Genomic DNA, 12,308 nt, shown 5'->3' with positions numbered 1-12,308 from the left:
ACGATGCTGGAAGTGCAGGAGTTGAGGCGGAACGGGCTCCGTGGGGACGTTTGGGATTTGGTGTCCTTGGCATCTCCGTCCCCAAGTCCCTGGGATTGCGACGCGCAGGGATCCGCGGAAATCCCAATTTGGGACGCGCAAGGATCCGCGGAAATCCCGCTTTGGGACGCGCAGGGATCCGCGGAAATCCCGCTTTGGGATGCGCAGGGATCCATGGAAATCCCACTCTGGGATGCGCAAGGATCCACGGAAATCCCGATTTGGGATGTGCAGGGATCCGCGGAAATCCCGATTTGGGACGCGCAGGGATCCACGGAAATCCCGCTTTGGGATGCGCAAGGATCCACGGAAATCCCGATTTGGGACACGCAGGGATCCATGGAAATCCCGATTTGGGATGAGCAGGGATCCGTGGAAATCCCACCTTGGGACACACAGGGATCCCCCGGGATCACACCCTGGGCCTGGCAGGGCTCATCCGCGCCCAACTCCACCACCTCGAGGGTGCAGGGCTCGGCGACCGGGAGCTCCTGGCAGAGCTTTTCCAGGTTGTCCAGGCAGGTCCTGGTGGTTCCGGCGTCTCCGAGCTCCTCCTGGGGCAGCGGGGAGGTCTCGGCAGCGTCAGGGGGACACAGCTCCACGGTCAGGATGGATTTCTGCAGCGGGAACCTCATCACGCACATCCCGGGGGTCTCAAAGGTGAAGGGCTCCTCTGCCGAGCTCTGGATTTTCACGGGATCCGCGCAGGGCCCCGAGTCCGTGGGGAGGGATGGGGAGGTGACCCCGAGGGGCACCGGGCGGGGGTCGCAGGGACAGGAGGGACAAACGTCCTGGCACGGGCAGGGATCCGCCTGGGAATTCTGCTCCGGGGCCACCACGGCACAGGGATGGCTCTGGGCAGCCTCTTCCAGGCAGGAACGGGGCGGGCACTGGGAATTCATCTCCCTGCGATGGAGAGCTGCAAGAGAAAGGAACAATTTCACCCCCGATCCCACGAAAAATCAGGGGGAAATTCCTCATTTTATCGCTTTTCCCTTCAAACTCCCAAAATCAGATTTTCTCATTAAAATCTGCTCTCAGCCAAACAATTCCAACAATTTGCCAACTTTTTTTTTGGGGTAATAATGGATTTGATCCACGTTTTCAGGTTTATGAATTTCAAGTGGCTCCCTTCCCTTCCCTAGCTGTTTTTCCCTTCTCCAGTTGTTTGGAATGGATCCTGGATCTCCTGGCAGGATGGGGTTTAATCCCACTAAATCCAGTGCTGGAACAAGAGGAATTTTCCAGAACATCCCTGGGAATTCCAGAATTACAGCCAAGCCAGCGTGAGGGAAGGATTTTGCCCTCTGTAACCTCTATCCCCCTTGAATATTGAGTGCCATAAATCCCCCTTTCTCAGCTTTCCAGGGAATCTATTCTGGAAAATGACCACTGGGATCTGCAGGACCCCAAGGAGACTCACCTGGGTCGGGATCGGCAGGGCAGAGGCGGCCGCGTTATCCCGGGATGTTCCTGGTGTGTTCCCGGCCTCCGGAGCCGCGCGGCCCCAGGCACCTGGAGCTGCTCACGGCCTCGCTCCGCCTCTGCCCCGCCAGGGGTGATTTGCCTAATTATTTTTAATGGAAAACGCCTATTTCCGTGGCTGGAGCCAGACCTGGAGCTCGGGAATTCACGTGGCCCCGCAGACGCCAGGGAGGAATTTGGGAAATGAGTGGATTCCCGGCCGGCTCTCCAATAATCACCCAGTGACCGGGCAGGTTTTTGGGATGCTCCAACATCCTCCAGCCCAGCACCTCGTGAGGTCCATTAGGGACAGGATGCGATGTGGGATTTGGGGGATTCTTTTATTTTTAGCCACGTCTGACCTTTTTCTGTCCTGTTTTTCCACGGAGCTGCTGGAAACTCTTTGCTCACCGCTCATCTCGGGATGTTTTCCATCCGCTCCCGAAATTCTGACTCAAATCCCGTCTCCGTTGTCGTGACGAAGGCGGGACGTCCTTGTGCAGGACGAGCGGGCAGGTGACTGGAGGATTGACCACCACCCTTTTCCCTTCGTTTTATCCCAAACCCGCTGAATTCCACCCAGCTGGAAATCCATAAACCCAAAAAACGTGAATAAAATCTGTTCCCTTCCCCCCGCAAAAAAAAAACATTGGAAAATCATTGGAAATGTTCAGCTGAGGACAGATTTGAGCAAGAAAAGCTCCTCTTGGGGGGTTTGAACAGAAAAGCAAAAAAAGGAGGAAATTTTTCCTGCAGTCAGCAGCAAATTCCCAACCCAAGGGGTCACGAATCCCAGATTTATTTTTTTCCAGGAAATAACCAAAACCAACCACACTGGACACCCAAATTTGGAGGGAGAAGAGACAAAACCCCTCTTGGTCTCCTGGTGGAAAACGGCCTCGCCTCTGGTGCGAGTCACTCCTGTCCCTGGCTGTGTCACTGGTGACTTCAGGAGGAATTCCAGAGCCTTTGATGTCTCCGGGGAACTGGTTGGGTCTCTCTTCCTTCTTTTCCAGGCAGGGACGACTTTTCCGCGGGGAGAAAGCGGCAGCTCCGAGCTGTGATGGCCTCGTGAGGTTTGTCACCTTCTCGGGCTGGGTGTGACCTCCTGGCACCCAAAACGGGCACAAAAATCGGCCCAAAGGCCACTGAGATCAGAGAGTTCATCCCTCACCGCCCTGGGTGTCGCCTGGTGGAGCTGGGACACGTGGGAGAGGTCCTGGAAGATCCTGGAGATCCTCGAAATGTGGCGATTTCCCTGGAGGCCAACAGCCAAAATCCCAACAAATCAAACAAATCAAATTTGTCTTAAAAACACAATCAAAGCATTGTGGCAGAAATGATCAGCGGGACCCGGGCAGGGATTGTCCCCTGGGCTGGGCACTGGGGAGGAATGTCCAGTGCCGTGTCCAGTTCTGGACAATCATGGAAAGAGGGATGGGGGGGGCTGGAGCCTGTCCAGGGGTGGGAACAGAGCTGGGGAAGGGTCTGGAAAATCCTGAGGGAGCTGGGGGGGCTCAGCCTGGAGAAAAGAGGGATCCAGGGGGATTTGGGATCTGCCAAGGGGAATTTGGGACCTGATCCCAGGGAATGGGACAGGACAAGAGGGAACGGGCTCGAGCTGTGCCAGGGGAGGCTCAGGGTGGGAAATTTGGGAAAATCCCTCCTGGAAAGGGCTTGGAAGAGGCTCAGGGAGGTTTGGGGTAGCCACTCCTGGAGGTGTCCAGGGAATTCCTGGACCACATCTGGAGCTGCGGCTGATTTGGGTCCCACAGCTCAAGACCAACCAAAGCCACCCAGATGTTCCAGGGACCTTGAGGAAGATGCGGATTGGGAGATGCTGAAGGATCTGCCCACCCTGGAAAGGACTTGGGGATGATCCTGGGGCCTCTTTGAGCCATCCAAAATATTCATGGAGAGGCTCTTCCAATTGAGGGATTGAGGGAAAACTGGCCAGATAATCAGGAATTAAATTCCCAGCAGAAGGAATACTGTGAGAGGGCCAAGACCCTTCCAGAGTCCCACCCCACCTCCATTCCCCAAATGCTCCAAAACAACTTTTTTTTTCCAGAGTTTAATCCCGAGGGGGATTGTTTCCAGGCTGTCTCATCCGCATTTCCCAGTCCGTAGGAAATACGTGGATGGGGAATTCCTCGCAGTCATAAAGAGTCTCATGTCCCACCTCGGCGACATTAAAAATTATAACGTCGAGCGAAGTAATTGAAGGATTGGAGCGGAGCAGGTCTGGATTATTAAATATTTGATTTCCATACCCCTGAGGTGTCTCACTTCCGGAGCCACGGACACCAAAATCCTATAAAAGGATTCCTATTGTCCTGCTCCTCAAGCCATTTTTGGTTTCATTTGGTGCTCGCTGGTGGAGAATTGGGTAAGTCCAGCTCGGTTTCCTGGGAAGTCACCTCGTGGTTGTTTGTTTTTTTTTTTAATTTTGGAGCCATGCAGAAGCAAATTAAAAGACTTAAAAGTGTTTCTGCTTGGGGATATTGGGGTTGGGATTGCCCCAGATTTTAATTTCATCTTCTCCGGGGTTTATTTGCTGTGGGTTTTGCTCTTTCTCCATGGAGGAGGACCAGGTTCTCGCTCTGTCCTCGGCTTTGCTGCTGGTTTCACCCAGGGAATTGTTGGCGTTGGGAGAGATCAAAAGGCCACTGGGACTTCAAAGGGGAGAAGTGGGAGGGGTGATACGGAGCGGAGACTCTCAGGCTGCCAGGGAAGGCCGTGCCTGGGAGGAAAAGTCCCGGTGGGAAGAGCCAGGCAGATTTTGTGGGAAAAGCAGCAGCAGGAGAGCCTTTCCTTGGGGAGGTTTTCCAGCACAGAGCCTCCACTGGTGTCCTCTGGATGAGGGCAGCGTCCCTTTTTGGGTGGAATTAGGGAAGGAATGGGAAAGATTCATCCCGAACCACAGGGAGGTGTGGGCAGGTGGAAGCTTCTGACCTTCCAGAAAACCTAAAAGAGCCCAAATAATTTTTGCTTCCTAAAAGAGCCCAAATAATTTTTGCTTCCTCTTTTGAGAGGAAGTTGCTTGAAAATAGCTACAAATTTGTCTAAAACGCTTCCATGTGAAGTCACACCTGTTTTCCCAGTTCGGGACTCCGTGGAAAAAGGAGGATTTAATTCCATGTGGGATGGTTTCACACCTTGTAACCCTTATCCCTTTCCTGCTTCCAGCCTCCCCCCTTCCCCCCAAAAATGCGTCGCGCGACCGGCTGCCCGCTGAGCCAGATCTGCATCCCCCCTCCCGCCGTCCTGGTGAGGAGCTTCCCGGTGAGGTCCAGCCCGGAGCCCCGCGGCGCCGCCGGCAGCTTCCCGTGCCTCCCTTGCCCCGGGAGCGGCTGCTGCTACCCCGGCACCACCACCTACGTGGACCTGGGGGGCCTGGCCGTGGCACAGGCCGCCGGCCGCGCCAACCGCGGCCTCGTGGCCGCCGTGCGCGCCCCCGCGTGCTGCCAGGGCCTGGCCGGGTGCACCACGACGTGCCGGAGCCCCTGCTGCTGCTGCCGGGTGACCGAGAGCAGCACCAGGAGCCAGGAATGCTGCCAGGAGGTCACCAAGTGTGTCACCACGTGCCAGGATCCCTGCTGCCAGGAGGTCACCAAGTGTGCCACCACGTGTGTGGATCCGTGTTGTAAGGAGGTCACCAAGTGTGTCACAACGTGCCAGGATCCCTGCTGCCAGGAGGTCACCAAGTGTGCCACAACGTGTGTGGATCCGTGTTGTAAGGAGGTCACCAAGTGTGTCACCACGTGCCAAGACCCCTGCTGCAAGGAGGTGACCACATGCACCACCACGTGTGTGGATCCATGTTGTAAGGAGGTCACCAAGTGTGTCACCACGTGTGTGGATCCGTGTTGTAAGGAGGTCACCAAGTGTGTCACCACGTGTGTGGATCCGTGTTGTAAGGAGGTCACCAAGTGTGTCACCACGTGTGTGGATCCCTGCTGCAAGGAGGTGACCACATGCACCACCACGTGTGTGGATCCGTGTTGTAAGGAGGTCACCAAGTGCACCACAACATGCCAAGATCCGTGTTGCAAAGAAGTGACCAAGTGCACCACCACGTGTGTGGACCCCTGCTGCCAGGAGGTCACCAAGTGTGTCACCACGTGCCAGGATCCGTGTTGTAAGGAAGTGACCAAGTGTGTCACCACGTGCCAGGATCCATGCTGCAAGGAGGTGACCACCACATGCACCACAACATGTCAGGATCCCTGTTGTAAGGAGGTCACCAAGTGCATCACCACGTGTCAGGATCCGTGTTGCCAAGAGGTCACCAAGTGTGTCACCACGTGTGTGGACCCCTGTTGTAAGGAGGTCACCAAGTGTGTCGCCACGTGCCAGGATCCTTGCTGCAAGGAGGTGACCACATGCACCACCACATGCCAAGATCCGTGTTGCAAGGAAGTGACCACGTGTACCACGTGTGTGGACCCGTGTTGTCAGGAGGTCTCCAAGTGTGTCACCAGGTGTGTGCACCCGTGTTGTCAGGAGGTCACCAGGTGTGTCACCACGTGTGTGGACCCGTGTGGCAAGAAAGTCCCCAGGGGCCTCACACCGTGTTACGAACCCTGCTGCAAGAAGGTGAGCAAGTGGAGCAGCCCGTGGGTGATTCCATGGTGCAGGAAAAGCTCCAAGTCCAGCACCAGATATGGAGATCCCTGTTCCAAGAAGGGAACCAAGAGCAGCTCCAGATGTGTGGATCCGTGCTACAAGAAGGTGACCAAGTGGTCCACCCCGTGCCAAGATCCGTGCTGTGTGACCAGGTGTGACCCCAGGTGTGTGGACCCGTGTTGTCGGGAGGTCACCAAGTGCAGAACCAGGTGTGTGGACCCGTGTTGTCAGGAGGTCACCAAGTGTGTCACCACGTGCCAAGATCCCTGCACTAAGGAGGTCACCAAGTGTGTCACCACGTGTGTGGATCCTTGTTGTAAGGAGGTCACCAAGTGTGTCACCACATGTGTGGATCCTTGTTGTAAGGAGGTCACCAAGTGTGTCACCACATGTGTGGATCCTTGTTGTAAGGAGGTCACCAAGTGCACCACCAGATGCGTTGACCCGTGCTGCCAGGAGGTCACCAAGTGTGTCACCACGTGCCAAGATCCCTGCACTAAGGAGGTCACCAAGTGTGTCACCACGTGTGTGGATCCTTGTTGTAAGGAGGTCACCAAGTGCACCACCAGATGCATTGACCCGTGCTGCCAGGAGGTCACCAAGTGTGTCACCACCTGCCAAGATCCCTGTTGTGTCACCAGATGTGCCACCAGGTGTGTGGATCCCTGCTGTGTGACCAGATGTGCCACCACCAGGTGTCAGGATCCGTGTTGTCAGGAGGTCACCAAATGTGTCACCACGTGCCAAGACCCCTGCTGCCAGGAGGTGACAAAGTGCACCACCAGGTGTGTGGATCCCTGCTGCCAGGAGGTCACCAAGTGTGTCACCACGTGTGTGGATCCGTGTTGTAAGGAGGTCACCAAGTGTGTCACCACGTGTGTGGATCCGTGTTGTAAGGAGGTCACCAAGTGCGTCACCAGGTGTGTCGATCCCTGCTGCCAGGAGGTCACCAAGTGTGTCACCACCTGCCAAGATCCCTGCTGTGTCACCAGATGTGCCACCAGGTGTGTGGATCCCTGCTGTGTGACCAGATGTGCCACCACCAGGTGTCAGGATCCGTGTTGTCAGGAGGTCACCAAATGTGTCACCACGTGCCAAGACCCCTGCTGCCAGGAGGTGACAAAGTGCACCACCAGGTGTGTCGATCCCTGCTGCCAGGAGGTCACCAAGTGTGTCACCACGTGTGTGGATCCGTGTTGTAAGGAGGTCACCAAGTGTGTCACCACGTGTGTGGATCCGTGTTGTAAGGAGGTCACCAAGTGCACCACCAGGTGTGTCGATCCCTGCTGCCAGGAGGTCACCAAGTGCATCACCACCTGCCAAGATCCCTGCTGTGTCACCAGATGTGCCACCAGGCGTGTGGATCCCTGCTGCCAGGGAGTGACCACGTGTGCCACCAGGTGTGCAGATCCGTGTTGCCAGGGGGTGGCCAGGTGCGTCACCACCTGCCAAGACCCCTGCTGTGCCACCAGATGTGCCACCAGGTGTGTGGACCCCTGCTGCCAGGGAGTGACCACCTGCACCACCACATGCCAAGACTCCTGCTGCCAGGGAGTGACCACCTGCCAAAACCCCTGCTGCCAGGATGTCACCAGATGTGTCACCACCACATGCCAAGACCCCTGCTGCCAGGGAGTGACCACCTGCCAGGGAGTGACCACCTGCCAAAACCCCTGCTGCCAGGGAGTGACCACCTGCACCACCACCTGCCAAGACCCCTGCTGCCAGGGAGTGACCACCTGCCAGGGAGTGACCACCTGCCAAGGAGTGACCACGTGCCAAGACTCCTGCTGCCAGAGAGTGACCACCTGCACCACCACGTGCCAAGACCCCTGCTGCCAGGGAGTGACCACGTGCCAAGACTCCTGCTGCCAAGGAGTGACCACCTGCCAGGGAGTGACCACCTGCCAAGACCCCTGCTGCCAAGGAGTGACCACGTGCCAGGGAGTGACCACCTGCCAAGGAGTGACCACCTGCCAAGACCCCTGCTGCCAGGGAGTGACCACGTGCCAGGGAGTGACCACGTGCCAGGGAGTGACCACCTGCCAGGGAGTGACCACCTGCCAAGACCCCTGCTGCCAAGGAGTGACCACCTGCCAGGGAGTGACCACCTGCCAAGGAGTGACCACCTGCCAAGACCCCTGCTGCCAGGGAGTGACCACCTGCCAGGGAGTGACCACGTGCCAGGGAGTGACCACCTGCCAGGGAGTGACCACCTGCCAAAACCCCTGCTGCCAGGATGTCACCAGATGTGTCACCACCACATGCCAAGACCCCTGCTGCCAAGGAGTGACCACCTGCCAGGGAGTGACCACCTGCCAAGGAGTGACCACCTGCCAAGACCCCTGCTGCCAGGGAGTGACCACATGCCAGGGAGTGACCACCTGCCCCACCGCGCGCCCAGCCCCGTGCTGTGTCCCCAGCTGTCGCCCCCCGTGCGCGGACCCCTGCCGTGCCACCTCGCAGTGCCGCGGGGGTGTCCAGGCTGTCACCAGGTGCGCCGACTCCTGTCCCACCACCTGCGTCACCCAGACCTGCCCGGTGTGCGGCCAGCGCTGCTCCGTCTCCTGCTGCCCCAAATTCCGGGCTCGCTGAGGGGCTCCGGCTGGGATCCGAAGGAGACCCCGCTCCCCGTGGGGGTTTCCCCGTGGAATCTCCAAAGGAAGAGTAAATCCTCGTTTTCCTCGCGTTCCGCCCCGTTCCCGCTGTTTTTCACCTCAAGAAAGCGCCGTTCCTCACGGGACGTCACCGAGCGATTTTGTGCCCCCGGGATTGTTCCCCGGGAGAAAGAATTCGCAGTTCCCCCTCGCACTGGGAGTGCCACGGAGGAATCCCCCTCTGTCCTTCCTCCTGATCTTTTTCCTTTCCGTGGTCTGAAGCAATAAAAGAAACGATCTTGGCATCGGCCTCGCGCGTTTCCTTCACTTCCCACCCTTTATCCTTTTAATTCCTTTCTTAAAATCCCGTTTTTTGGAATAAAAAATGCTTGGGAAGGTCTCACTGGGATTGTGGAATGCCCTGAGATGGAAGGGACACACAGGGATCACCAAATCCAACTCCCGGCCCTGCCCAGGACATCCCAAAATCCCTCCGCGTGCCCAGGAGCGCTGTCCTGGAGCTCTGGTGGGTTTGGGGTGGTGACCATTCCTTGGGGAGCCTGGTTAGGGCTCCCACACTCTGGTGGGAAGAACCTTTTCCCAAAATCCACCCCAATTCCCACCCCCGGCACATCTCCAGCCCTTCCCTCAGTCCTGACATCCCTGAAATCCAAAATCAATGTGTTAAATCCCAGATCAGTGTCTGAAATCCAAGATCAATGTCTGAAATCCCAGATCAGTGTCTGAAATCCCAGATCAGTATCTGAAATCCAAGATCAACATCTGAAATCCCAGATCAGTGTCTGAAATCCCAGATCAACGTGTGAAATCCCAGATCAGTGTGTGAAATCCCAGATCAGTGTCTGAAATCCCAGATCAGTGTCTGAAATCCCAGATCAATGCCTGAAATCCCAGATTAGTGTGTGAAATCCCAGATCAGTGTCTGAAATCCAAGATCAACGTGTGAAATCCCAGATCAGTGTCTGAAATCCCAGATCAATGTCTGAAATCCCAGATTAGTGTGTGAAATCCCAGATCAGTGTCTGAAATCCAAGATCAACGTGTGAAATCCCAGATCAGTGTCTGAAATCCCAGATCAACGTCTGAAATCCCAGATCAGTGTGTGAAATCCCAGATCAGTGTGTGAAATCCCAGATCAGTGTCTGAAATCCCAGATCAGCTTCTGAAATCCCAGATCAGTATGTGAAATCCCAGATCAGTGTGTGAAATCCCAGATCAATGTCTGAAATCCCAGATCAACGTCTGAAATCCCAAATCTACATCTGATATCCCCGTTCAGGCGGGATTTCCAGGCTGGAAAAACACCTGGAAACCCCAAAAAGGGAGGAATTTTCCACGCGCTCCTGCATCACTGCCACCGCTCCGTCCCAAAGCCCCGAACGGGGTCGGGACCGTCCCGGGAGGCTCCCGAGGTGGAGCTGGGCTGGGAGCCGGGCGCGGGGAGGGTTTGGCGGAGCAAATCCCGCTGGGAATGCGGGCGGGAGGAGCGGGGGCGGCGGCAGACGGGGTGGGACCGTCTGGGAGCCGCCACCGGCTCCTCTGGAGATGCCCCAAGGCCCGGGGTTGGTGACAACCTGCGAGCTCCACCCTCAGAGCTCCTCTGGTCCCAGCGGGCTGGGGCACTAAAACTCCCGTGGGGTTTCATTGGACCCCAAAACGCCTCGAAAATTCGTTAAAATTCTATGCAAGCCACGATGTGCTTTGCTCCTGCTCCCAAATCCCTCAGGAAATAAAGTGTGGGTGGGGAAAAAATGGCTTTTGGATTCATTTTTCCCTTCTGGCGTGGTGCTGGCAAGGTGTTTAATCCTTCACACGTCCAAAAAATTCAGCTGTAAATCATCTCGGAGCAGCAGAGAGCAGAAACACCATTTCCAGAAAAAATCCAAACAGGAATTCTTCCTGTGTGACCACCCGGATGTTTATTCCACACCTGTGAAATTAAAACATGCAGAAAACTGCTGCTCACTACAAGAAAATGTTGTAGAATCCCCCTGCTTCCTCTGGCAGGTGAGCTCTAAAATGTCCATGGAGAGCAAAGCAATTTTAACCACTAAATTAAAAAAAAAATCTGGAGGAGATCCAGAGATTTTTCCTGAATAAATTGAGAAAATCGAAGCAAAGAGATAAAAAAGGTGAGGATTTATTTTTCCCCCTGCAACCACAGCCAGTTCCTCCTTCCTAGATTTAATTACTCAGGTGCTAATTGTCATTCTTTCCGGAGTGCTCACCTTCCGCAGTAAACAGGAAAAGAGGCTGGAATGGTGGGATTTGGGTTCCTCTCATGGCTGGATCCAAATTGTCCCTCGGGCACGGACTGAAGGAGCCACTCACGTCCATGTGAGGCTTCATGTCCTCTGCTCTCATCCTCCTGGCATCCCAAAAATTCCAGGGAGCCACCTGGACAGTGCTGGAGAGCTGGGTCAGACCCTCCCACCTTCCCCAGGTCCTTGTGGGAACGAGGAGAGGGGAAAGTCGGGTCTGATGAAGGCCCAGGAGGTTTAATTGAGACCAAGTGTGGAGGGTTTGGGCAGGAAAATGGGGAGAATCCCTGATTTCCGTGAGAATCGATGGAAACACACAGGAAAGATTCCTTGCTTGGGAAAAATGGGAATCCTGCACGGGGATGGAGGGGTTGGACCTCAACACCGTGTCCAGTTCTGGACAATCATGGAAAGAGGGACATGGAGGGGCTGGAGCCTGTCCAGGGGTGGGAACAGAACCGTGGAAGGGTCTGGAAAATTCTGAGGGAGCTGAGGAAGGCTCAGCTTGGAGATCCAGGGGGATCCAGGGGGATTTGGGATCTGATCCCAGGGAACAGGGCCAGGACAAGAAGGAACGGCCTCGAGCCATGCCAGGGGAGGCTCAGGGTGGGAAATTTGGGAAAATCCCTCCTGGAAAGGGCAGCCAGGCCTTGGAAGGGGCTCAGGGAGGGTTGGACACCCCTGGAGGTGTCCAGGAATTCCTGGAGATTCCTCAGGATGATCAAGGAGGGATCGGACACGTCTTGGACTTGATGTTCTGGGAGACCTTGCCCAGTCTCAGGGATTTTGGGATCCTGGGAAATCCTTGGCCCTTCAGCAGAAGATGGGCCTGGACCCTTGGAGCTGGGGGTGCTGCCCTTGAGGAATTCCCTCGTGGAATTCCCTCCGGAACGCCCGGCCCGCTGCGGGAGGAGTCACCAGAGCCACCAAAGGACGTCTGTGTGGGGTCCTGACTCACCAACACCAAGGTGACAACTCCAATGGCTCCAATTGCCCATAAACGTAATGGAGATTCCCAAATGAGTGCCAATTAGGGATAACGACCCAACCCCGTGATGTTCTCGTGTGTCGGAGTGCGGATCCTTTTACGTCTCCCGAAATAATCCACTTTTGGAAGGCCTCAATTTTCTTGCTAATCAAAGTTAACAACGGGGTGTAAAACAACTCGGGGTAGAAAGGGAGGTGCAGGAGCGGTGCTCAGAGATGGTTTTGAGGTGAGCCTGGTGCCTGAGGAGATAATGAGGAGCTGTTCCAACCGGAATATGGGATATTCTTTGGGATGATAAGAATTGGAAGC

This window comes from Lonchura striata, chromosome 25, assembly GCF_050655825.1.
Source record: "Lonchura striata isolate lonStrDom1 chromosome 25, ASM5065582v1, whole genome shotgun sequence".
In the NCBI taxonomy this organism is placed as follows: Eukaryota; Metazoa; Chordata; class Aves; order Passeriformes; family Estrildidae; genus Lonchura; species Lonchura striata.
The sequence above is the reverse complement of the archived record's forward strand: the minus strand, read 5'-3'. Positions refer to the sequence as shown.